The sequence below is a fragment of the Hyperoodon ampullatus genome (assembly GCF_949752795.1).
Source record: "Hyperoodon ampullatus genome assembly, chromosome: 14".
Classification (NCBI taxonomy): domain Eukaryota; kingdom Metazoa; phylum Chordata; class Mammalia; order Artiodactyla; family Ziphiidae; genus Hyperoodon; species Hyperoodon ampullatus.
In genome coordinates, this window is record NC_136927.1 from 74,429,838 (window position 1) to 74,455,205 (window position 25,368).

The window sequence follows — 25,368 nt, forward strand, 5'->3', positions numbered from 1 at the left end:
GTATTTGTGGAGGCCATCAACTTTTCAGCCCAAACACAGCTTTATTTCTCACAGCCTTTAAGTATTAACCTCTTTGGTGACAGGGGTACAAGTCCCTTCCCCTACAAACCCACAGGTCTCAGAAAGAGGGAAGCTTTCCTGGCCATTTCCTGACCAGGATGGGGTGCTTCAGAAGTCAACTGTCAAAAATACCAGCACTTCCAGAACACGGCAGCACAGAAGAGATGGTTTTCAATGTGCCATCACTTATTCTGTTGAGTCCTCCCAGCAGCCTTATGAAGTAGGCAGCACAGGATTACCTCCATGTGAAGACAACAAAACTGAAACTCAGTGTGGTTAAGGTGCCCAATTCACCCAGCTTACAAGCAGTGAAGGTGACAGAACACGGAGTTGACTTTGGCCAGTGCTACCCACCCCCAACGCAGCCCCACCTCCGGCGGAGCTAGCCTGAATTTCTGCTCACTGCAGCTAAATCAAGCCTAAAGGTGAAGTGGGCCAGTCTCACGGCCCTGAGAGCTTCCACAACTTCTGCAGCTCCAGGTAGAATTTCTCACATGTAATTTTTATGTGCCTAGACACACAACAAACCTCTGAAAAGAAACGGGCCCATCGGAAGGAGTCCTGGTGGAGACGCTCTGCTCCCGTGACACAGCAAAGCCGGGGTGGTACCGTGAATCCTGCCTAGGGCAGGAGTCCCTATCCTTATCTAGATCTGCCCTAATTAGTAGGTATGACTGTACAGTTGTGAGAACATTTTTTTTTTTTTTTTTTTTTTTTTGCGGTACGCGGGCCTCTCACTGTTGTGGCCTCTCCCGTTGCGGAGCACAGGCTCCGGACGCGCAGGCTCAGCAGCCATGGCTCACGGGCCCAGCCGCTCCGCGGCATGTGGGATCTTCCCGGACCAGGGCACGAACCCATGTCCCCTGCATCGGCAGGCGGACTCTCAACCACTGCGTCACCAGGGAAGCCCCAGAACATTTTTTTTGACTGAGATACAATCTACAAATAATAAAATGCAGAGCTTATGTGTATATATGTGTGTGTGTATATATATAAATATATATACAAAATAGAAATACACGTACCTTCCTGTAACCACCACCCAAAACAAGACACTGAACATTTTCACAACCCCCAGAATTCCCTCCTACCTCCTTCCAGTCAACCCCGCACCTGCCAGCCCTCCAAGAGGCAACTTGTTTCTGATTTCCAGCACCATGGATTTGTTCTGCCTGCTTTTGTACTTCATATATGTGGAAATGCACAATATGGCCTTTAAGACCATTTGTTATTTAGTTTAGTTTCTTCTTCTTTTTAAAATAAGTAGGTAGGGCTTCCCTGGTGGCGCAGTGGTTGAGAGTCCGCTTGCCGATGCAGAGGACACGGGTTCGTGCCCCGGTCTGGGAAGATCCCACGTGCCACGGAGCGGCTGGGCCCGTGAGCCATGGCCGCTGAGCCTGCGCATCCGGAGGCTGTGCTCCGCAACAGGAGAGGCCACAGCAGTGAGAGGCCTGCGTACCGCAAAAAAAAAAAAAAATAAATAAATAAAATAAAATAAGTAGGCAGTGTAGGTGCAAGAGGAAGAGGGCTGGGCTGGGCTGATTTTCCCTGCTGAAGCATCTGGATTCAGAGCCAGAGGACTGAGGACCTAGTCACAGCTCCATCACTGAGTGTCTGGGTGATGTACACGTTCCTCTCCAAAAGAAGTTACACCCTTATTTCAATGGTGCTGCTAAGAAACAAATCATATTTTTTGGAACTCCTTTCTGTTTGTTTTTGTTTGTTTGTTTGTTTCTGTTTTTTTTCTGTGTGTGGCATGTGGGATCTTAGTTCCCTGACCAGGGATTGAACCCGCGTCCCCTGCATTGGAAGAGCGGAGTCTTAACCACAGGACTGCCAGGGAAGTCCCTGGAACTCCTTTCTGGATACTGTCTTTGGAGATAAACAAAGCTAAAGTTCATTATTTTATAGTTCCACTTTACTGTGCCACCACATGGCATTTCCTAGGTTGATTATCTCTTTTTAAAAATATTTACTTATTTTCCTTATTTTTTTTTGGCTGTATCAGGTCTTAGTTGCAGCACACAGATCTTTTCGTTAGGCTGCGCAGTCTGCTCGGGTTTCTCTCCAGTTGTGGCGCACGGGCTCCAGGGCGTGTGGGCTCTGTAGTTTGCGGCATGCGGGCTCTCTCATTGAGGCACGTGAGCTCAGTAGTTGTGGCGCGCAGGCTTAGTTGCCCCACAGCATGTGGGATATTAGTTCCCCAACCAGGGATCGAACCCACATCCCCTGCATTGGAAGGCAGATTCTTTACCACTGGATCACCAGGGAAGTCCTATCTCTTTCTTTATTAAAGTCAGCCCTGAGTGATTCTTGTATGTTCCAAAAATTCATATCCATTTTAAAGCACGGGGATTTGCAACCACCAGGACTATTCCAGAGATACTATAAGCCCCCATTCTCAGCGACTTTGCCCTTTCCCAATATGCCCAGGCAGCCCATGTGTCCTGGCACTCTCCCCACCCATGCCACAGCCAACAGGACCGAGGTGAACACTCAACCTTAGCTGGACTAATCCAATTCTCTCTCCTGAGCTTAAAGACACAGACTAAAGGAGATGGATGACAATGGGCCCTGGAGCAGAAAGGTCACAGTCAGCCTCAGAGCAGGTACCGCGGCAGGCCAAAGATACCAAGAAGCAAAAACCAAGAGCCTTGCAGAGGAAGCTATTCAGCAAGAAGAATCCAGAAATGTGTGGATGAGTGGAGGCCAGAAACCAGAAACCACAAAGTCCCAGAAAGAGGTGGAAAAAGCCTGTGTCTGAAGGCTTTCCAGACTCCATGGCTACACCTCCTACAGTTGGGGTACCTGAAGTTCCCGTTTCCTGCCAATAAAACTCCTTTCAATTAAACTAGCCTGCGTTTCTACTCATTGCAACTAAAAAGCCTAAGCCTAAGGGTGACCCCCCAGCTTTGAAGGAGCTCTAAACGGAGTGTTGAAGAGACAGCAGCCTAACAGGCACAAGATGATGGCACTGAGCAGGCCCTTGATTAACACTGGCTGAAATAATGAAGAGCAAAACCCACTTAGATAAGTCTGGTTTGTTTAAAACAGTTCACTTTTGTGATGACTTTATGGCAAGTCATCCTGTATGTAACAGTAATGTGCAGACAGCCTCTTTACATTTGATCACATGTCTGTAGCAGCATTACCGCTGATGCTCACCCGAACCCTGGAAGTCATCCCATTGTAGACGAGGCAACTGAAGTTCACATGGGATGAGAAACGTATCTTCCACATGCCTCCTTCCCACCTCTTCCCCACAAAAAAAAAGAAAGAAAGAAATCACATCAGAACTGGGTCTCAGGACTGGGTGTTAGGACTTCAAAGTTGGCTCTCTTCCCTCTACATAATACTTCCTTTGCTGAGGATGATGACATTAGCTAACATTTACACAGTGCTAGGACACTGTTCTAAGGGCTTTACACATATTAATTCATTTAATCCACACAGCAGCCCTGTGTGATGTATCATCCCGGTTTTATAGACAAGAAACAGAGGGACTTCCCTGGTGGCACAGTGGTTAAGAATCTGCTTGCCAACGCAGGGTACATGGGTTCGATCCCTGACCCAGGAAGATCCCACATGCCGCGGAGCAACTAAGCCCGTGCACCACAACTACTGAGCCTGTGCCCTAGAGCCCGCGAGCCGCAACTACTGAAGCCCGCGTGCCTAGAGCCCGTGCTCTGCAACAAGAGAAGCCACCGCAATGAGAAGCCCGCGCACCACAATGAAGACCCAACACAGCCATAAATAAATAAATAAATAAATAAAAATTTAAAAAGAAATAGAGGCGCAGAAAAATTAAGTACTGTGCTCAGTGTCATACAGCTAGTAAGCGGCACGGCCAGAACCTGACCCCAGCCAGCCTGGCTGTTTGAAAGCTACGTGAAAGCAGGTGGCACCGTTCCCACAGCAGGCGCTCAGTGGAGGATCTGGGTTCGCTGGACCTGAAGATGAAGCACACCGGCGCTCAGAGACCAACGACAAGAGCTCACCATTGTGACAGACAACGGAGCCCACTGTCTAAAGAAGGTGACCCCCACTCCCCTGTGTGGCGCCCAGCCCTTCACAGTCTAGCTAGACCTTCCTGGACTACTTGTTATTTCTACGAGGCAGGCCATGTTCCTCCTCCTCCTCTGTATCTTTGCATTTTTTTCCTTCCTTCGACTGTCAGGAGAGCTCATATTCAAGCTTCAGAGCCCCGCTCAGATGTCACTTCCTCTCTGTACCGGTCTTAGTTCCTCACGCCACCCCCGTTTCTCTAGCAAAGTGAAACAGGACGGGCCCGTGTTCTCGTGGCATTCTGTCCACAGCTCTGTGACGGCTCCTGTCCCACCCCATTATAGTTTTATATTCCCACAGCTCTCTCCTCCCCCGGGGCAAGGCCGACCCTGAAGCTTCATCGGCTGGCACAGCGCCTGGCACATGGTTACGGTTCCATGAGCATCTGCTCAAATCCAACAGCTCTGACTTCCTCAACTCCTACAAACTAGGGCCGGCTCCACACGGCAGTGGACGGGCAGGAAGCACTCTGGTTGTGTGTTCCTTCCTCGACCCACCACCTTCCAACTCCACAGCATTTTCACTGTTTTCACGTCTAACATTAGGACGTGTCTCACTGGAAAATCAGATTTAGCACCCCTGACTCTAGTTAAAAGATGGGGGAAAACATCCCTCCGCTTTTCTCCCTATGGAAACGTCAGGAGATAGGAGACTAGAAGAATAATATTCTCCAGGTAACAGTCCCCAGATAAAGGATCTCCTTGTGCGGAGCCCTTTCAGCTCTCGTTTGCTCACTCTTTTCATTTTCACTTTAGAAAGGAAGTGGAAATTAGGTCGAAGCAATTCAGTAACATTGCAAAATTCTCAGGGCTATAAATAGCCTCTTGCTCTACTGTTCAGCATCACTACAGAGTTCAAGAGCGAACAGCCAAGATGAGGGAGCGGTGGTTCCACATCCAGGCCCAGAAGGCAAAGAAGTAATCAACCCCTTCTGATTAAACGACTCTGCATCCCACCCTCCCACCCCCTTTCAAGTATTACAGACATAAAGATGATTGGGAAAGCTCTGCATGTCACCAAACAGGAGAGAGGCACACACTGATCTGGGGAAGATAATTCTACTCTAAGGCAGGAAAAGGAAAGCCCAGGTTTTCAAAGGCAAAGTCGGGGAAACGAGAAAAACAGGACCTTCCGTGTCTCCAATGGGTGTTCTTTTTTTTTTTTTTTTTTTTTTTTTTTGCAGTATGCGGGCCTCTCACTGTTGTGGCCTCTCCCGTTGCGGAGCACAGGATGCGCAGGCTCAGCGGCCATGGCTCACGGGCCCAGCTGCTCCGCGGCATGTGGGATCTTCCCAGACCGGGGTACGAACCCGTGTCCCCTGCATCGGCAGGCGGACTCTCAACCACTGCACCACTAGGGAAGCCCCAATGGGTGTTCTTTAAGTGGCTTCTGGAAGGTGTGCTTATAAAATCAGCACAGTTACAAAAGGCCCCACAAAGCTCCATCAATCAATCACCCCTGCAGGGACGGCTCCAGAGAGCTGGATTCTGAGAGCCCAGCGGAAAGGAAGTGAAAGACAATCCCTTCCCATTAGTAAGGAATTCAGATGGAGGAAGGCCAGAAGGTTCCAGCTCCGCACTCTGCCCCCCCTCATTCCTTTAAGGATAAGGATTGAAGGGTGCTTTTGTTCTGCTCTTTTGCTTTTGATTCGGTGGGGGAGGCATGGGTGAGTTCAGTTTATGTTTCCTGCAAGAGAAAGCGCTGCTCCAGGAAGGCAACCAGAGGTCACACCCTCTTTCTAATCAAGAGCACAATCTCAACAGAGGCTTCTCCCTCTGAAATCTTCTGCAGTGAGAAGTGACTTAACTTCCCTTAGTTCAGACCCCTGAATGAGGGTGAGACTCTGAGGTACAGGGAGGGAAACTGGGTTCAAAGATTCAAGTCCTGACATTTACTGCTAGAAACGTCGAGAAGGACCATCATACCAATGGCAGCTGAGATTTCTCCCTTCTGTTGAAATTTGTTGGACACAAGACTCACCCAAACACGTAGTTAAGAGCCACTAACTTAGAGCCACAAGTGCAGTGAGGAAGCACGTGGGAACAGGGTAACTGTTTGGGCTTCTTCTCACGTAACACCTACCCTAAGAAGCACTCAGCTCTCCACTTCGGCTTAGAAACCTTCTGCAAGGTCTATCCTTACAGAGCTGAGCTTAGACTCCGCAGGAGAGCACCAGCCCCTTCCAGGCCCACCATGGCCTTCAGACCGCCCTTGCAGATACTCCGAATGTCCCAGCAGACCACCTTGTTCCCCCGAACATGAGGCTCCTCTAAGTCTTACTGGGGCCTCTGCCATTACTCCCTCCACCTGGTCCAGCTGGCCAACTTCTACTCGAGCTTCAAGGCCCAGCTCAGACAGTCACTCTTCTGTGTGGCCTTCCTGGTCCTCTCCCCTCAGACAAAATGAACTGCGCCCTCATCTGCCCTCCCGTCTTTTACACAGTCACTATCTCACTGATTCACAACTCTCTGTGTGCAGCCTTTCCTCGTGCCATTCAGAGTGTGATCTGCACTCCAGCACCACCGATGCTGCCTGGGAGCCTGTAACACAGAATCACCCACTCCAGCCCAGACCCCCTGAATCAGAACCTGCCTTCAAACAAGATCCCCAGGTGCAGACTCTACACCAGTGGGTCTCAGCTCTGGCTGTGCCTCCTCCGTGCCCACCCCAGGTCACTGCAAACCACCCCCCTACCCCCCCACCCCGAGGTGATTCTAATGGGCAGCCAGGGCTGGGAGCCACAGCTCAGGGGCTGCTAGCTGAGGGCAGGGACTCATCGAGTCCGCATCTACTCCCCTGCCCACCGTGCCTGGCACACAGCTGTGCCCACAGAATTCCACACCAAAAATACCCTCCAGGATGCCCCCAGACCTGACCGCCTCTAAAAGAGAACAAAAACTCTAATGACAGAGGACGAGCCATTGCCTAGAACTCCACAAAGCCCTACAGTCATCGAGATGGATGCAGAAGGGGGTCTGTGTTTCCAGCCCACTTGCCTCAGTTTCTGGAACTGAAACAGAAACCGAAGTGGAAAACACAGATGAACCAGAAGTACTGTCTGCCTTCACGGGACCGCGGCTGCCGCGGGAAGGCAGAGCCTGTGTGGGGACGGGGTGCATGGGGCTGAGAAGCCCCGGGTTATGGCTGAAACCCCGGGCTGGGGGCCCGACTCCTTCAATACTGACCCCAACCACACAGCATTGTTCTCACTGCAAAATCAGGCCAAGCCTCTCATTTTACAGATAAGGGAACTGAGGTCCAAAGAAGCTGGCAAGGCCACACCAGCAGTCAGGAACCAAAGAAGGCCTCGGCCCTCCCTTCTGGGTTAGTCCTGCCCCTGCAGCACAGGAGACCTGACTGCCCAGCTCTGCCATGAGCACAAGCCTCTTTGGACTTCAGGTCCTGATATACATGAGGAGGCCGGACGAGACCTTTGTGAGGTCTCGTCCAACCTTGACCTTCTAGCGAGTCAGAGTAACTTAACAAGGTAAGGAGCTTGTGTTCTGGAGTGGAACAGATCTAGGTTTGGATCCCAGTTCTAAGAACTTCCTTATCTGTTAAATGGGGATTCGAATCAACCCTACTCTATGAAGTTGCTGTGAACATAGGGTGGGATAATACACGTAAATCATTTAAGCATAATACCTGACACAGAGTAAGCAGAATTCCAACAGTGTGAACTTGAAGAAGTTGCAAAAGCACTGTAACCATGTTTCCCTGGCATAAAAAAGCCCTACCTGCCAGGCTTTAGTATACTGATGACAGAATGAGAGAACATATGTGAAGGCAATTGGGGAGGAAAATCAATATAAAATTATTATTTTTATTATTATTATTATTCTCTTAGCAGAAGAACCTTGGAGAGCTTCAAAGTCAGTTCCAGAGCAGTGGCCTATACAATGCCTGGCACGTAACAGGTGCTCAACAAATCTTTTCTAGTGACTCAGTTAAAACCAGTATGTCTAATGGGTTTACAAACTCTGGCTGCTTAGGCAGCCAGACAGGTAAGTAAATATGCCAAGCAGCATCTATGTGGGAACTGTAGCAAACTACGAAGTACTCCCCTACCCCTGCAGAGGAATCCAAATCCACACTTGGAAACACATTACCCAGCATGGCCTGGACAGCCACTGCAGCCTCTGCACACCACTGTTTCGGGTTCTTCATTACACTGCCCGGTGTCCTGCACCTCATCTAATCATTTTGTGGTCTGGTCTTGTCTTTCCAAGTACCCAGTAGGCATCCTGAAGATGAGGGCTGTGATCTATACTCCCCAATCACCCTAAATGGCCTAGAACAGTGCTGGCCTCCCGGTAGTGGGGACCTCAACTCAGTGAGCAACTGTTGAACTGAACAGCCAGACTGTTAACTCAGGCCCTGTACAAGATGCTGCGGTCTGGGTACATTTTTCTACCCAGGTCCTGGGACCAGGCTGAGTTGGTGCTGACTGTGCTGAGCTCCGGTGACTGGATCAAGAAGCACTGGCCTTGCAGGTTTTTTCTTCAACTGCATCAAATCCACTTGTTCCTGAGCCACCTAGGCAGGTGGTACTGATGCACCCAGACACACTGTCTCTGCATGGATGAAACCGAATATGCATATACCCACAGGTGCCATTGTTTTCTAGAAGTTTAGCCCCCACTTCCTGCACCCCCAAACTCCCCTGGCACCTCCTTGAGGCAGCATAGGGTACAGAAGGACCAAACTCCAGATGAACAGATGGAGGTCCTGGTCCTCATCTTGCCTCCTCCACTCACAAACTTTAGGATGACTGCTGGCAGGCAACATAACTTCTAGGAGCTTCATTATGTTTATTAGTAAAATGCAGACAACAATAATTATCTCAAAAGGTTAAGGGCAATTAAATGCCACAGGTATATAAAGCTTCTAGCACTGCTCACCCCTATGTGTGGCTACTGAGCACCTGTAATGTGTTTACCATGAGCTGAGATGGGCTTTAAGTGTAAAACACAGGCCAGATTTCAAAGGCTTAGTACACACACAGAAATGTGAAATATTAATAATGTTTTTAACATTGAGTATATGTCAAAATAATATCATTCCGGAATCTATTAGGTTAAGTAAAATACATTACAAAAAGTAATGTCGCTTGTTTCTTTTTGCTTTTTTCATGTGACTACTAAAAATTTTGTAACTACATATATTGCATTATCTTTCCATTGGACAGCATTATTCTAGCACAGAGCCTGGCACAGTTTTTGTGTAGGACATCAGAGACGACTCACACCTTTTCCTCCTGCCAGAGCCAAGTCCTCCATTCATTTAGTACATATTTACAGTGCCTGGCTCTGGGCAAGATGCTGGAGATAGAAGGAGCAAAAGCAGACACTATCTTTTTCCTTGTGGACCTTATTATCTGGTGGGAACAGACAGACAAGAATATTTTCATAAATAAATGTAAAACTGCAGCTCTTCAAGTGTTGTGAAGGAGAAGTACAGAGGGTGATGAAAGTGGGGAATTCACTTGGTGGGGGAATCGAGGACCAGGGACTCCTCCTGGGGAAGTGATACTTGAGTGGAGATTTGAAAGATAAAGAGGAGTTGACTGGAATAAGCCAGGCGGGGAAGATAAGCCCAGGGAGCAGGAAGGCTAAGGGTGAAGACCCTGAGTTGGGCCAGGGCTTGGTATGTAGAAGGAACACGAGAAGACCAGTGTGACAAGAGAATTGGGCAAGAGAGGTTAGTAGACTGAGACTAGGGAGGAGAGGTCGGTGGGAGTCCATCTCCAGGGCTTGGGTGAGGATCTGGGGCTGGCCCTGCAGGAGGTGGAAGCCAGCCAGTTACAAGCAACCGAACGTCCGGATCAGATCTGTATTTGGAAAAGATCCCTCTGACCACGGTGCGAGGCCCGCTGGGGAGCGGCGCAAGTGCCTGCGTGCAGATCGGTTATGGACACTGCATCAATGCAGCTAAGAGGCGAGAGAGGCCTGAACTGAGAGGGAAGCGGCGGAGATGCAAGTAGACGGTCTGGGGGGGTCACTGAGCCGGCCGGATCGACGGGGCGGGGTGATGAGCAGTGTCTGTGTGTGTAGGAGGGGGTGGCGATGTCAAGGGAGGCTCCGAGGCTTCGGGTGGGTGCCACCCAGCCCCAAACACCCTTTGGGCTCCTATCAAGCCCTCTCCCATCTATCTGGTCCCTCTCCCGTCCCCTCCCTCCCCGCACCGTCTCGTCTCGCCCCCGGGTTCCATCCTCCCACCCTCCTCCTCCCCTACCCCGCGACCCCTACCCGGCCCAGCCCCTGCTCCTCTAGGCCTGGTCGTCGACCCTTCTGGGTCGGGGACCCAGTGACCCTCGGGCCCGGCGGACCCACTTGGGCCGCGCGACCCCTCAGGGGCTTGTCGAACCTGCGCGGTGCATCCCAGGCCGGCCCTCTCCAGCCCCCCAGGCCCCTGGGCTGAAGCAGGCCGCAGCCCTCCGCCTACTTCCCGGCCCGGCCTCTCCGCCCTGCGTCCCTCGGGCCAGGGCCCTCCCCGCGGCCTGGCGCGCCCCAACCCCCGGCGCGTCCCACACTCACCAGGGAGCCGACCTAGGCCCAGCTCCCGCGCCCAGGTCTCCCAGCCGCCGCTCCACTAGCCTCCGCCGGCCCCGCCTTCCCGGGGCCCCGCCCCACGCAGGCCGACCCGGGCTCCTATTGCTCTAGTTCGCCGTCACGCTGAACTCTCCTTCTTCAATTGGGTTGGTTGCCTGTCACTCAAAAGAGGGCGGGACCAGCTGCCGGGGCTGGGAGTGAGGAGCCGCCGGTCCCCGCCCTGCTAGCGGAGGCCTCTTAAAGACACAGGCTGTCTCCCCCGCCGCGGGCTATGGGTTTTGGAAGAATGGGATTTCTCAGCAAACGCAAGAGGCTGCATTTCTTCCCCCCATCCCCCTATCGCTCCCCGAAACTTTTCTTTTGGCACAATCCGTGTTCCTTGTGATAAATCAGAGGTTTTGAGGGCTCAGATGTCCTCTGGTGGCACTCAGCCCGGTGCCCAGCAGGCATGTAACGCACTCAACAGTGGGATAACTGTGGTTTGGAGAACTGAGTGGGAGGTGACAGTCGTGTCAGAGGCTTTGAGCAGCCGCGGCTGCTCACCACCGAGCCGGAGCTAATTATACCTGCACCCAGGGCTGACCGTGGGCGCGGAGCAGAGGCAGAGGGTTACAGCTCAGCTGTACTGTTGGTAGGGACCCGTGGGAGGTGGTATTCGTCACTGCACCTGCAGATCGGAACAAGGCCGGGCACTGCTCCAGCGCTTCACTCGTGCCACGTCCCTTTACACTCACAGCAACTATGATGTAGGTGTTATGTGGGTCCCCTGATCGTACAACTAGTGATGGGCAGAGCAAGAGGCCAGCTCGTGCTTGTTTGATTCTAAAGTCTATGCTCTAACCATTTTGTCTCACAGATCCTTACAACCACCCCGAGGGGTGGGTATTTTGTTGTCCTTTTTATAGATGCTCAAGGGAGAGACTAAATAATGAAACTGATACTCAGCAAAGACACTAAATAACGACTGCCATTTATATAGCACTTCACAGTCTGCAAAGCATCTGAAAAGCAGTTTTACATATATTGTTTCATTTGATCCTCAAAACATCTTGGAACTGAAGATGGTATTTATTAGTCCTCTTTTACTGGTGAATACAACGATGCTTACGGAGGTTGAGGCTTAGTAATAGCTAACATCACTACAGCCCTTGCAGAAGTCACCAGCAAACTTTCCATAAATATCCAGATAGTGAATGCTTTTCGCTATACAGTATCTGTCAAAACTATTCAGCTGTGCTGTTGTAGTGTGAAAGCAGCCACAGACAATGTAAACCCATGAGGGTGACTGTGTTCCAATGCAGGTTTATTTACAGAATAAATAGGCGTTGGCCTGTGGCTGTAAGTTGCCCACCCCCAGTCTACAGTGCTTTGGTTACCAAAGCCTTTTACAGACCATTGCTTTGTGGAATCCTCACAGCAACATTGTTATTATTCATACTCTTCTTTTTAATTATTAATGAATTATTTTTTTAAAAAAATTTATTTATTTATTTATTGGCTGCAATGGGTCTTCGTTGCTGCACGCGGGCTTTCTCTAGTTGCGGCGAGCGGGGGCTACTGTTCGTTGTGGTGCATGGGCTTCTCATTGTGGTGGCTTCTCTTGTTGTGGAGCACGGGCTTCAGTAGTTGTGGCGCGCAGGCTTAGCTGCTCCACGGAATGTGGGATCTTCCTGGACCAGGGCTCGAACCTGTGTCCCCTGCATTGGCAGGCGGATTCTCCACTGCGCCACCAGGGAAGCCTGAATTATGATTGTTGATGATGTTATCGTCCTCATCATTTTACAAAGAAAAATCAAAGGCTTGGCAAAGTTAGGGAGTATACCTAAGGTCAACTCAGGAACTAGAACTCAGGTCCAGCTTTCCTCATTCCCAAATTCATCTTCTGACTACAAAACTGGGTTGTGAGAAGGCATGAGAGTTCCACCTTTGTCTAGCAGATCTTTTTCCTGCCCCACTGCAAGATGAGAGGCCAAGTTCATTTTACCTTTCCCAGGCTCCAGGGGTAACTCCTGTAGTTCCCCTCTTCAGGAACATTCTCCCACTTCTTCCTGCCTTCCCCATTTACTGCAGCCCATAAACACCTCTCCCTCCCTGAACCCCCAAGGGCTTATACCCAGCAACCTTTTATATTTTTATCACTTTCCAAAAACTTTTTATTTTACATTGGAGTATAGCTCATTAACAATGTTGTGTTAGATTCAGGTGTACAGCAAAGTGATTCAGTTACACATATGCATGTGTCTATTCTTTTTCAAATTCTTTTCCCATTTAGGTTGTTACATAATATTGAGCAGAGTTCCCTGTGCTATACAGTAGGTCCTTGCTGGCTATCTATTTTAAATATAGCATGTGTACATGTCAATCCCCAACTCTCTAACTCTCCCACCTCCCCTCCCCTGGTAACCATAAGTTCGTTCCCTGGTCTGTGAGTATGTTTCCCCAGCAGCCTTTTATTACTAAGAATAGAATCTGCTGGAAAATAGGCTCCACGTGGGCAATGACTTCTGTGGAGTCTGCTAGCTGTCCGCCAAAACCCCTTCTCCCGGCCTTGTGATGATGATAATGTGCTAGGGGATGACAGGATCACCAAATAGAAAGCGCCAGTGTCCCTGAATGGAGCTACCTGCTGACCTGGAACAATTCTAGATCACTTCATCCTCTCATGTGAAAGAGAAGTAATCCTTGTTCTTTAAGCCACTGATTTTTGGCGGGGGGAGGGTGTTGAGTGAACGCTTCCTTCAATTTTGTGCCCTGGGTATCTCACTTGCTTCACCCTAGTCCTGGCCCTGCTCAGTACACATTTATCCAAGGAATAAATCATTCACTTTAGCTTTACAATACTTTGTCTCTTTTCCCCCCTGATTTGCCAGTGCAGGTTCTTTAATTGCAAGTTTCAGGAACCAACTCTGGCTAATTTTAGTAGAAAAGGAGTATATTGGCAGGCTAGTAGCTAATTCACAGAGGTGACAGGAAGCTGGAGGACTAGGCTTAGAAAAGCACAGAGCCTGGAGATGCTTTGGGCGTTTAGGTAGGCAAAATGCATTAGCTCCATCCTTTTCTCCCCTTTCTTGATCAGACCTTTTTTTTTTTTTTTTTTTTTTTTTGCAGTATGCAGGCCTCTCACTGTTGTGGCCTCTCCTGTTGCGGAGCACAGGCTCCGGACGCGCAGGCTCGGTGGCCATGGCTCACGGGCCCAGCCACTCCACGGCATGTGGGATCTTCCCGGACCGGGGCACGAACCCATGTCCCCTGCATCGGCAGGCGGACTCTCAACCACTGCGCCACCAGGGAAACCCATCAGATCAGACCTTTCTTTGATCAGAGTCAAGGTCCCTGGAGCAAGAGTCCAGTGGCTGGGCTTCCCTTCTTCACTTTATTCAATAGGTCATGCTCTAATACCTCCTCAGGCAAGTCTTCCCTGACCACCCTATCTTCTCTGATCCAGCCCCTCCAACCCCACTCTGTTTCCTTATCCTGCTCCAATCTCCTTTATTGCACTTGATGTCATATTACTACTTTGTTTTCTGACTTCCACATTACTTATAGACTCCATGATAGCAGGGATGTTGATAGTCTTGTTCCTGGCTATATTCCCAGCACCTAGAGCATATCTAGTACATAGTACATGGTCAATATCTTATGTATTGCACCATCAAATAAAAAGACACCATGGATAACTGGTCTCTATGAACTTGACTCATGCTATGTTTGAATCTTCCTAAACACTCATAAGTTAAGCATGTCCCTTCTCACAAACAATTATTGTTGAAATACAATTCCTGCCACCATATCAGAAGGATTTCTGATATCGTGGCTCATAAAAATCAAAACTTACATTTATCTGCTAAAAGGAATAGAACCCATATTTATTATGGGTCTACTATGTGCCAAGACTTATGTTGGGGACTGTTACATACATGATCTCATTTAAAACTGCCAATTTTAGGGACTTCCTTGGTGGCACAGTGGTTAAGATCTGCCTGCCAATGTAGGGGACACAGGTTTGAGCACTGGTGCAGGAAGATCCCACATGCCGCGGAGCAACTAAGCCCGTGAGCCACAACTACTAAAGCCCGTGGGCCTAGAGCCCGTGATCCTCAACAAGGGAAGCCACCGCAATGAGAAGCCCGCGCACCACAACGAAGAGTAGCCCACCTGCTGCAACTAGAGAAAGCCCGCGCGCAGCAGCGAAGACCCAACGCAGCCAAAAATAAATACATAAGTAAATTTATAAAAAAGAAAAAAAAACTGCCAATTTTCAATGGTGCTCTGGGGTGTCCTTTTATTTATTAGTATTATTTTTTATTTCATTTTTGGCTGCATTGGGTCTTCGTTGCAGTGTGCAGGCTTTTCTCTTGTTGCGGCGAGCGGGGCCTACTCTTCGTTGCGGTGCGCAGGCTTCTCATTGCGGTGGCTTCTCTTGTTGCGGAGCACGGGCTCCAGGCATGCGGGCTTCAGTAGTTGTGGCACACAGCCTCAGTAGTTGTGGCGCACAGGCTCAGTAGTTGTGGTACACGGGCTTAGTTGCTCTGCAGCATGTGGGATCTTCCCGGACCAGGGCTCGAACCCGTGTCCCCTGCATTGGCAGGTGGATTCTTAACTACTGCGTCACCAAGGAAGCCCCAGGGTGCCCATTTTACAGATGAGGAAGACTGAGGTTTAGAGACGCAAAGAAACTTGCCACACAGCCTGTTTTGTACCCAAGTTCATCTCCTTCGATCCTCACATTCCTATGAGGTACATACTCTTATTACCTTTATTATACAAATGAAGATACTGAGGCACAGAGAGTTAGCCATTTGCCCGGGGTTATGTGGTGGAGTGATGAAGCCAATATTAAAATCCAATTCTAATTTCAGGACCTGGGTCTCTCCTGCAACATTGCGCTGTCTCCCTTAAGACATCTCTCTGCCTCAGAAAGAGAAGAAAAATGACTAAACCAGGCGACTAAAGCGTCATTAAGAGAAGTCATGGTGACTTGGTTCTTTCAGTGGGAAGCAAAGGGCAGGAGGCAGACAGCAAGTCTAGCTTCAGTTCTTGCAGGTTGGGGGCTCACATAACTCACGATAACTTAATTTGCGAAGATCGTTCTTCCAGGAACTGGGGGCTTACCTTGTATGTGTGTGAGCGGAAGCGGAACAGGGCGTGAGAGGTGGAGGCCCTGGTGAGCTGTCAGCTGTCAGTCCCAGCAGGGACCTGCTCCAGCCACTTGTGTGAGCCCGGAGCCCTCTGCTGGCGTAGGAAATCGTCTACCAGCATCCGTAGCTCCGTGTGTGCGCGCGCGCGCGGGCGCGTGTTGCGGCAGGGCATCAGGGGACCGTATTCAGTGTATTCAGGGAGATTTGCAAAATGGCTAGCACACCTAGTAAACAGAACTAATAGCTACCACTTACCAATATACCATTAGGGTAGGGACAGGCACTGTTTTAAGGATTTTACATTAATTTTATTTACTCTTAGGGACTTTTACATACTGCATCTAATTGAACCTTCACCCCAACCCGCTGATGTCAGAATTATTATTATTATTACTCCCATTTTTCACATGAGGAAACTGAAGCACAGAGAGGTTAAGTCATTTGCTCTACGGCTCTTAAGTGGCAGGTCTGGGGCTTGAGCAAGTGGACTCTAACCTTGGCGTCCATGCCCTGGAAACCACCAAATGGCCATTCTTTAGATCCGAAGCGCCCTCCCCGCGCCCCCGCCCCAGCAAGTACCCTGTAAATGGCTTCACTGAGAGCGGACACACAGCAATGGCTCAATAATTTCTTAGAAAATGGTAAGCATACTAGGATTTGGTGGTGAATCTGCTGCTTTCTGGACTCAAGTGAGGGCGGGGAAGGGGGCGGGGGACTGCTCTTACAGCCCACTGCATCCCTCCAAACCGGAGATAAGCCCCTGGCCAACGCGAAGCTGGGCTCCCTGGATCTACTTCTCCAGCGGGAAGATCTTAGTTACAACAGAAGCAGAGCATCCTAAATAATAATGTGAAATACTTAGCAGCCAGTGAGGCTTGACTTCTGACGGACCAGAACAGACAGCTCCTGGAGAAGATTCCTAGAGGATTTCTCTGCCCCTTCCAGGGCCGCTTTGCTTTAACCCTTTAGTTACTGGAATGTGGGGAGGTGAAGGGGTTAGAGGTGGCGGGAGAGGTCAGGGCTGCTGGGGGAGTGGAGAAAACGCTCAGGGGTTTGAGGCATCTACTATTTACCAGCTGATAATGCGTGGGAATTTCACTACTTTAACGACTGCTATGGCTATGCAGGCTGAGTATTGCCATCTTTACCGTGGGTCCTCAGGCAGTTTGCTTGACCTCTCTGAAATGTATTATCCTCATCTGTAAAATAGGGATAATACTAGAAATTGATTCGTGGGGCTGGTGAGGGAGGATATGAGGTAAAACCAAGTAAAGTTTCTGCTTGTAGCTCTAAGTAGGCATTCGGTCATTGGGGGTTGTTATTAATGGCCAAACAGATGTGGTGTGTGTGTGTGTGTGTGTGTGTGTGTGTGTTGGGTGTAGGGGGAGAGTGAGGTAGCCTTGCTGACCCAGGGCCCCCCCCCTTTTTTTTTTGCGGTACGCGGGCCTCTCACTGCTGTGGCCTCTCCCGTTGCAGAGCACAGGCTCCAGACACGCAGGCTCAGCGGCCATGGCTCACGGGCCCAGCCGCTCCGCGGCACGTGGGATCCCCCGGACCGGGGCACAAACCCGCGTCCCCTGCATCGGCAGGCGGACTCTCAACCACTGCGCCACCAGGGAAGCCCCCCAGGGCCCCTTTGACTCCTCATCCCTTGCCTTCATCCCTCTAATTGTAAGCCCAGCCCTAGAGATCAGAGCCTGGGTGTGGGGTGAGGGTTCCTATATTGGCCGATGCTTCCTTTGCTCCCTAAACACCTCCATGAGTGTTATTGAACTGGCCTGGTTTGTCTGGAGCAGGTGCCTGTTTCTTGAGAAGCTGAGGTGGCCATGGTAGAAGAAATGAAGACCCACTCTTGGGACTTCCCTAGAGGTCCAGTGGTTAAGACTCCATGCTTCCACTACAGAGGTCGCAGGTTTGATCCCTGGTCGGGGAGTTAAGATCCCACATGCCGTGGTCAGAAAATTAATCTTGCTAGAGGGCCTGGCCGTGGAGGTCTGGCTGGCGGAGGAGACCATGTGGAGGGGCTCCTGTTTATTGTAGGAAGACTCCCCTACTTGAGAGTTTATCTGTTCTTTCCACAAATATTTGCTGAGTGCTAAGTGTACACCAGCCACTGGTTGTATAGTGGTGAGCAAAACAAACGCAGTCTCTGCCCTCAGAGCATTCATAGCCCTGCAGGGGAGATAGACAGCAAACAAACAAGCAAATAACTAGCTTAATTAATTAATTAATTTTAAAATGTGTTATTATAAACAGGGATAAATGTTATAGGAGAATGATTAGGCTCATTTCCCCACATTTCAGCAACTAAAGCAGGAGGACTGCACTGCCATGGAGGTCCTCTCTGAGGAGGTGATGATTATATTGAGACTTGATGGATGAATAGGAGTTTTCCAGGTGAAGGGTGAAGGGGAGAGTGTTCCAGGCAGAAGGGCCAGCAATGTGGGAAGACCTGGAGGTAGGAGAGATCCTGACTTGAACTGGGTCGTTAGATCAAACAAAGGGAAGAGAAGGGCAGGGAGAAGCCAGCCAATGCAGGTCTTGTCAGCTCTGCTGTGGAGAGTTTCAGTTTTTTTTTTTTTTTTTGCGGTACGCAGGCCTCTCACTGTTGTGGCCTCTTCCGTTGCGGAGCACAGGCTCCGGACGCACAGGCTCAGCGGCCACGGCTCACGGGCCCAGCCTCTCCGCGGCATGTGGGATCTTCCCGAACTGGGGCACGAACCCGCGTCCCCTGCATCGGCAGGCGGACTCTCAACCACTGCGCCACCAGGGAAGCCCGAGTTTCAGTTTTGTTCTACGTGCAACAGGAATCCATGAGAGGGTTGGAAGCAGGGGAATGACACGATCCAATCTGAGTTTTGCAAAAAGATCTCTTGGGTGCTGTGATCAGATTGTGTTGAGAATGGCTGGCAGGATTCAAAGATGGAAGCAGGAGGACCAAATGGGATGTGAATATTAAAAAGCCTGTGCACTCCTAGGAAAAGACTGATTTTTCTATAGTCTTAGTAATCAATAAACAACAGAACTGGTCTTAAACCTGCCTAACAGGTCAAGGGCAACTCACGTCACTGATCCTGACTCTGAAACCAACCAATCAGTGACAGTCTGTGCTTTGAAAACCAGCCAATCTGCAGTGGATTCACTGAAAGGAACATGCTTCTAAGGCTGGCATCACCCCACTCCTGCTTTTGGAACCAACATAATCCCGAAGCAAACTCTTCCCCAAACCTATGTAAGATTAACCGTTTGCTTTGCTCATGAGACTATGCTGAGCAGCCATGTGCTCCTGTACATAAGGAAGCACTAAATCTAGCTGGTTGCCGTACTGAGTGCTGGTCTCATCCTCCAGCAGAGCTCTTTACAGTCATCCAGGCTACAGATGACGATGGTTTGTCCTCTTGTCACTGCTGAGGATGTCCTGCTGGCTCTCGCTGGTCCAGTCTTCAATGGCTGACCAATCCTCTTTTGTTTTTTTTTTTGGTACTCGGTCCTCTCACTGTTGTGGCCTCTCCCGTTGCGGAGCACAGGCTCCGGACGCACAGGCTCAGCGGCCATGGCTCACGGGCCCAGCCGCTCCGCAGCATGGGGGATCTTCCCAGACCGGGGCACAAACCCGCGTCCCCTGCATTGGCAGGCAGACTCTCAACCACTGCGCCACCAGGGAAGCCCGACCAATCCTCTTTTGAAGTTCACCCACTTCCATGGAGATTTTATGTCTTCATTTAGATGTACGGTCACATCTTGGCCTGGGGGATGGTCCACCCCTTCCAGGCTATGTATGAGTCAGGGTTTATCCAGTCAGGAGTTAGAAACCACACCAGTTATTTAAAAGAGATCAATCAATATAAAGCATTGTTAACTAGGTATAAAGTTGTTAAGTAGATAACTAAAAAAGGATCCAAAGAACTCGAAGTTCTCACAGAGGCAGTGACTGCAGGAAGCATCTACCACCTCTAAGGCTCAAGAAACAAAGGAAAGACATGGCGTTATTAAAACTTAGACGTGGTTTCAGAAACCTCTGAGGAGGGGTTCCTGGGCAGCTTGTGCTGGCGTCTGAGCTCAGAGGAGGGGCTATGAGTATGGGATGCAGACCTTTGACGACGGGGTGCTGCACGGCAGGTGCTGGTGTCTACAGGGGCATAAGAAGCCTTCTGTAAGTGTTTAAAAACCTGCAAACTGGATTCAACAGGTGTTACAGGAAGAAATGGCCACTGCCAAGGTCAATGAGTGATGCTGGTGTGATGCTCACAGGAATCCCACGAAAGAAAATGGGAGGGCTTCCCTGGTGGTGCAGTGGTTAAGAGTCCGCCTGCCAATGCAGGGGACATGAGTTCAAGCCCTGGTCCGGGGAGATCCCACATGCCGCAGAGCAACTAAGCCCCTGCGCCACAGCTACTGAGCCTGCGTTCTAGAGCCCGTGAGCTACAACTACTGAAGCCCACATGCCTAGAGCCCGTGCTCCGCAACTAGAGTAGCCACCACTATCCACAACTAGGGAAAGCCCGCGCACAGCAACGAAGACCCAACGCAGCCAAAAATAAATAAATAAAATAAATTTTTAAAAAAATGGGTTAGGGCTTCTCTGGTGGTGCAGTGGTTGAGAGTCCGCCTGCCGATGCAGGGGACACGGGTTCGTGCCCTGGTCCGGGAAGATCCCACATGCCGTGGAGTGGCTAGGCCCGTGAGCCATGGCCGCTGAGCCTGCGCGTCCGGAGCCTATGCTCCGCAACGGGAGAGGCCACAACAGTGAGAGGCCCAAGTACTGCAAAAAAAAAAAAAAAAAAAAAAAAATGGGGAAGAGCAGGTCCTTTTCCTCTTCTAGTCTTGCAGCTCCTGTGAGTACTCCCCCTTCCCCTCAGCAGAGACTAGAAGGGGGCTGCTGGCAAAGCCGCAGTGCAGTTCTCAGAATCCCAGCGCCAGCACCACAAAGCAGCGTGTGGAAAGTTGGATTTCAGCTGAGAGACAATAGCTTGATAACTGAATAGGTGACATTCTATATTTCTGTTTCTAGCCCGTGTTTTGGTTTGTCTTATCATTTACTTACCAGAGGGCAGCCTTACTTCTAAGATTTGGGGAAGTCACTTCATATTTCTCTCCGGTTGTCCCCACTCCGGTGGTGGGCACAGAAGCACCCACAGGTTAGCTGATTCCCAGCAAAGCGTGATGCCTCCAGTGAATGAAGGAACAGAGGAAGTGGTAGGATGTGGCAAGAGTTCAGCCCGAATGGTTCTAATCCTTGGAAGTGGCCTTTGTGCTGGCATTGAATGATGTGTGACAAGTGGCATTCCAACGGATTTGACGCAAGAGGCCCTGTAAGGCCCACTCTACAGAAGAAACCGAGGTTCAGAGCATCCATTTCTTGATTCAGAAAGAACTCCATCTGTCTGACTGCCGAGCCCAGATGCCTAAACCACTGCCTTGTGAATAGAGCTTGTAATTTCTTCAGGTTTATCATCCTATAAAATAGGGATAATGACATCTGCCTTTCAGGGTGGTGGTGAGGGTTAACTGGTTTCACATATTAAATAAAAACATAAAAAGCCATTTTGGGAGACAGATGCTGGGCAGATTCCCACTCCCACTCACCAGCCTGCCAATTTGTAGTTCAAGTTCGTGCCTCGGCAAAGTTACAAAGCAGTCCGTGTCGTGGATCTGGGCGTGGGAGATGTGGCGGTGTTCTCACCTGGTTGAAACCAAGAATGTAAAATCCTTGAATGCCACTGTCTCAGCAAATACTAACAGAGATAATAATAATAATGGTAACATGCTTCCATTTAACGAGGGCCTACTATATATGTGCCAGGTATTTTACATTTATTATTCTGCTTTGTATATTCAGCCAATAGGTATTTAGCTCAGTACATACCAGGCATCGTGTTATGTTAACTCTAATCATCACAATGAAATGGAGTGGTAGGTATTATTACTCCTGGTTAACAGGTGATGAAACAGAGTTAAGAAAGCAAATAGAACCAGACTATAGGAAAAGTATCATGAAAAGCCTGGTCACATGAGAGAGCTTATCACATCAATTTTTTTAAAAAGCACCCCAAAGTTTTGTAAATGAAAAAGTTTTTTCTTTTTAAAATAAAACTAATAATTCTTTTAAAAATAAAAATTCAATAGATGGGTTGAAGGGAAAAAATAGTTTGAAGAGTTAGTTAGTGAACCAGAAGATCAAGCTAAGGAAGTCTCCCAAAATGCAGTGCAAAAGAAGAAATACATGGGAAGTATGAACAAAGTATTAAGAAAGAGATGCACAAGTTCACTGTCTGCTTAACATGAGTTACAGAATAAGAGAAGAAAACAAAGGAAGGAGAGAATCCCTGAAGCAAGGCAATAATTCAAGCCATTTTCTTAAAACTTAAATACATGAGCTCTTATATTGAGAGGACCTAGTTTAGGTCCTCTACAGTTCACAGGAATTGTGTCCTGTAATTTATAAGAAGACTGTCAAAGGCCTACATCTAATTACATCATGATGAAATTTCAGGACACCAAGGATAAAAAGGAAGTGAAATAAAATTATTTAGGGTGGAATGAGAATACAATCACCAGTCTTCTCATTTGCAACTTTGTAAGCAAGAAAACAACAGAATGATATCTCCAAATTTCTCTGGCCAAATACTGTGAATTTAGGATTCTTTACCCAACCAAGCTATCAAGCAAACGTAAGGGCATCATAAAGATATTTTAAGACACAAGCAGACTAAAAAAGTTTGCAACTCACAGTCCATACAGAACAGCATTTCTCAACAGGGTCCTGCTGGCATTTTTGGGTGGAACAATTGTTCATCGTGTAAGACGGATCCACACACTGCAGGTTGCTTAGTGTCTTTCACTGCCGTCCACTAAATGCCAGTAGCATTCCTCCTCAATCACTACGACAATACAAAACACCCCTACATTGGGAAGGGGTGCAGGATAGCCTCTGGTTGAGAACCCACTGGTGTAGAAGATATACTCCAACAAAGAGAAAATGAATTTAGGAAGAAAATGTGTGATATAAGAAGCACAGGTAAGCAAGGAAACCAGAAAGGTTTATTTATTTATTTAATCAAACAAAATCATTTGTTTCAATAGCTTCAAGTGCAAATACAGCAAGTCAGTACACAAAGTTTCAAGATACAGCTTTAAGTATAATGAAAACTTGGTACACAAAAATGAAAGGGTAAGTGGCAGAAATAAAGCCCAGTGTTTAAAAAATTCAAGTAACCTGAAAACCTTTAGACTAAAATAGTCTTTCATCAATTCAGAAATGCCTTAATTTATAGATAAGAGTAGTACATTGTAATCAAAAAGGACTTCTCAAAGAAAGAGAATCACCCCAAACTGGTCAGCTCCAGATAAGAGTAGAAATTCCCGGTGCTGTCTATTTCAGAGTTAGCACTCACTCACACTATACAGATTGGTGTGGTTCAACCCATGGCATTTGATCTTTAAGCAAATTCCAAAAAAGTGTTTAAAGTTCAATGCTACTAAGAGTTCTTGAAATGGCCACTATATATTTAAAAGGTTTGAAGAGGGCTTCCCTGGTGGCACAGTGGTTAAGAATCCGCCTGCCAGTGCAGGGGACACGGGTTCGAGCCCTGGTCTGGGAAGATCCCACATGCCACGGAGCAACTAAGCCTGTGCACCACAACTATTGAGCCTGAACTCTAGAGCCCGCGAGCCACAACTACTGAGCCCATGTGTTACAACTACTGAAACCCGCGCGCCTAGAGCCCATGCTCCAAAACAAAGAGAAGCCACCACAATGAGAAACCCGCGCATCACAACGAAGAGTAGACCCCGCTCACTGCAACTAGAGAAAGCCCGCTCGCTCAGCAACAAAGACCCAATGCAGCCAAAAATAAATAAATAAAAATAAATTTAAAAAATAAAATAAAATAAAAGGTTTGAAGACCAATTTCAGCTTCAGGCCCATAGTACAACTTGGGGAAAAGACCTACATTAATACTCCTTCCATTACTTAAATCCTTTTTGTGAGGTTAGCAACATGGCCTTTAAAGCTTCCTCAGGGAAACTGTACTTAAACATATAAAAGTTCCCACTAGGAAGATAATTAAAAGTTGTTAATGTTCTTTTTATCACTTAGCAACCAAGACATGTTTATTTCCCCTCCCCAGAAGCAATGTTAGCTACTAGCTTCAGTTCAGGAAATGTGTATCTTCAGGAAGGTTTATGTGAGATGTTTATTCAGTCTTTTTCTCAACCTTCACCTTCTCATTGTAGGCAGTAAATTGAGAGTCTGTTCCAAAAAGTCTATCCCACCATGTAAATGTCGAAACATGAAGTTCATGTGGTGGAAATCGTGACTCCGAGAACCAGCATAGAAAGGAATGAGATTTAAAGGGTTGAGAGGAATGTCATAACCACTATGGACATCAACAGTTTCTATCAAACGAATGGTCACCCAGGCCCAAAGAAGAATAACAGGATCACATAAAAGCATGATTCCAATGAAAAAATCCAGTTCCAAGAATTAGGGTTTCCAGAGGATGTGCATATACAGCTTCCATTCCAAACGGAGCCTGAAACTCATGATGAATTTTATGAATATGATTATATAATGTTTTGTGGTGTAAGAGCCTATGCAGGAAGTAGTGCCAGGTATCCTCAATCACTGCTCAGCCAAACCATCTTGCCAAAAGCATGTACCATCTTGGCATTGTTTCCCAATCATAAGGAGTATTGAAATACTCTGTAAAATAATAGGTCCCACAAATCAAAGGAAGCTGGATACAAAAGTGATTAAAGAGAAGTACTTTAAAACATTTGCATTGATTTCCCCACGTTTCTGGTTTATCCTTTTGAATTTTGTACTTTTTCATGTAAGGTATAAATTGAAACAAAAATGCAGGTAAACAGAACAAGAAATAAAGGACCTCATGAACTATGAGGGATCCCCATGTTGCCATCTGGAACTCTGTATAATTATTCAACATATAGTTCCAAGCATTTTTAAATGGTTCCTGCAGAGGATTCTCAGGTAAAAGTGAATCCACAGCCAAGGATGCTGAACTAAAGATGCTGATACTTTCATTTGTTGCCATTTTTCAAATCTCTGCAGACAGCCTTATAATTCTGCACGCTGCTGGGAAAGGTTTATTTTTAAGTCTAAATAAATATCTTTACTTATAATAATTAACTAAAAGCTAAGATGATAACATGGGGTTGAGAGGTATGAAATCTGGGAAGGAGGTAGGAGAGAAAAGTAAAAGCATGCTAAGATTCTCATTTTATTTAGTGGGAAGATACAGATGTTAATTAACTCTAGATGTTGATTAAGAATATGCTTAACTATGTGTGTCAAAGATATAAAGATAATAGGAACAGAATATATATTTTCCAAGTCATCAGAAGAAAAATTAATTGAGGACAAACAAAATGTCCTCAATCATCAACTAACCAAAAAGCAGGGGTGAAAGGGAAGCATGAAAACAGCACATGCAATAGAAAAGCCATGGTAAATTGGTAGAACATGTGTAAATATATCAATAACCATAATAAATGTAAATCGATTACATTCACTGTTAAAAGACAAAGACTCT

The 25,368-nt window shown here is 48.0% G+C and overlaps 1 pseudogene across 1 annotated transcript; it reads right to left on the reverse strand.

The window, feature by feature from the left end:
* Positions 1–24,009: 24,009 nt before the first annotated feature.
* Positions 24,010–24,870, reverse strand: LOC307062830 (methylsterol monooxygenase 1-like; annotated as a pseudogene). The gene has a single exon. The product of its transcript is annotated as a methylsterol monooxygenase 1-like (transcript).
* Between the last annotated feature and the right edge of the window lie 498 nt (positions 24,871–25,368).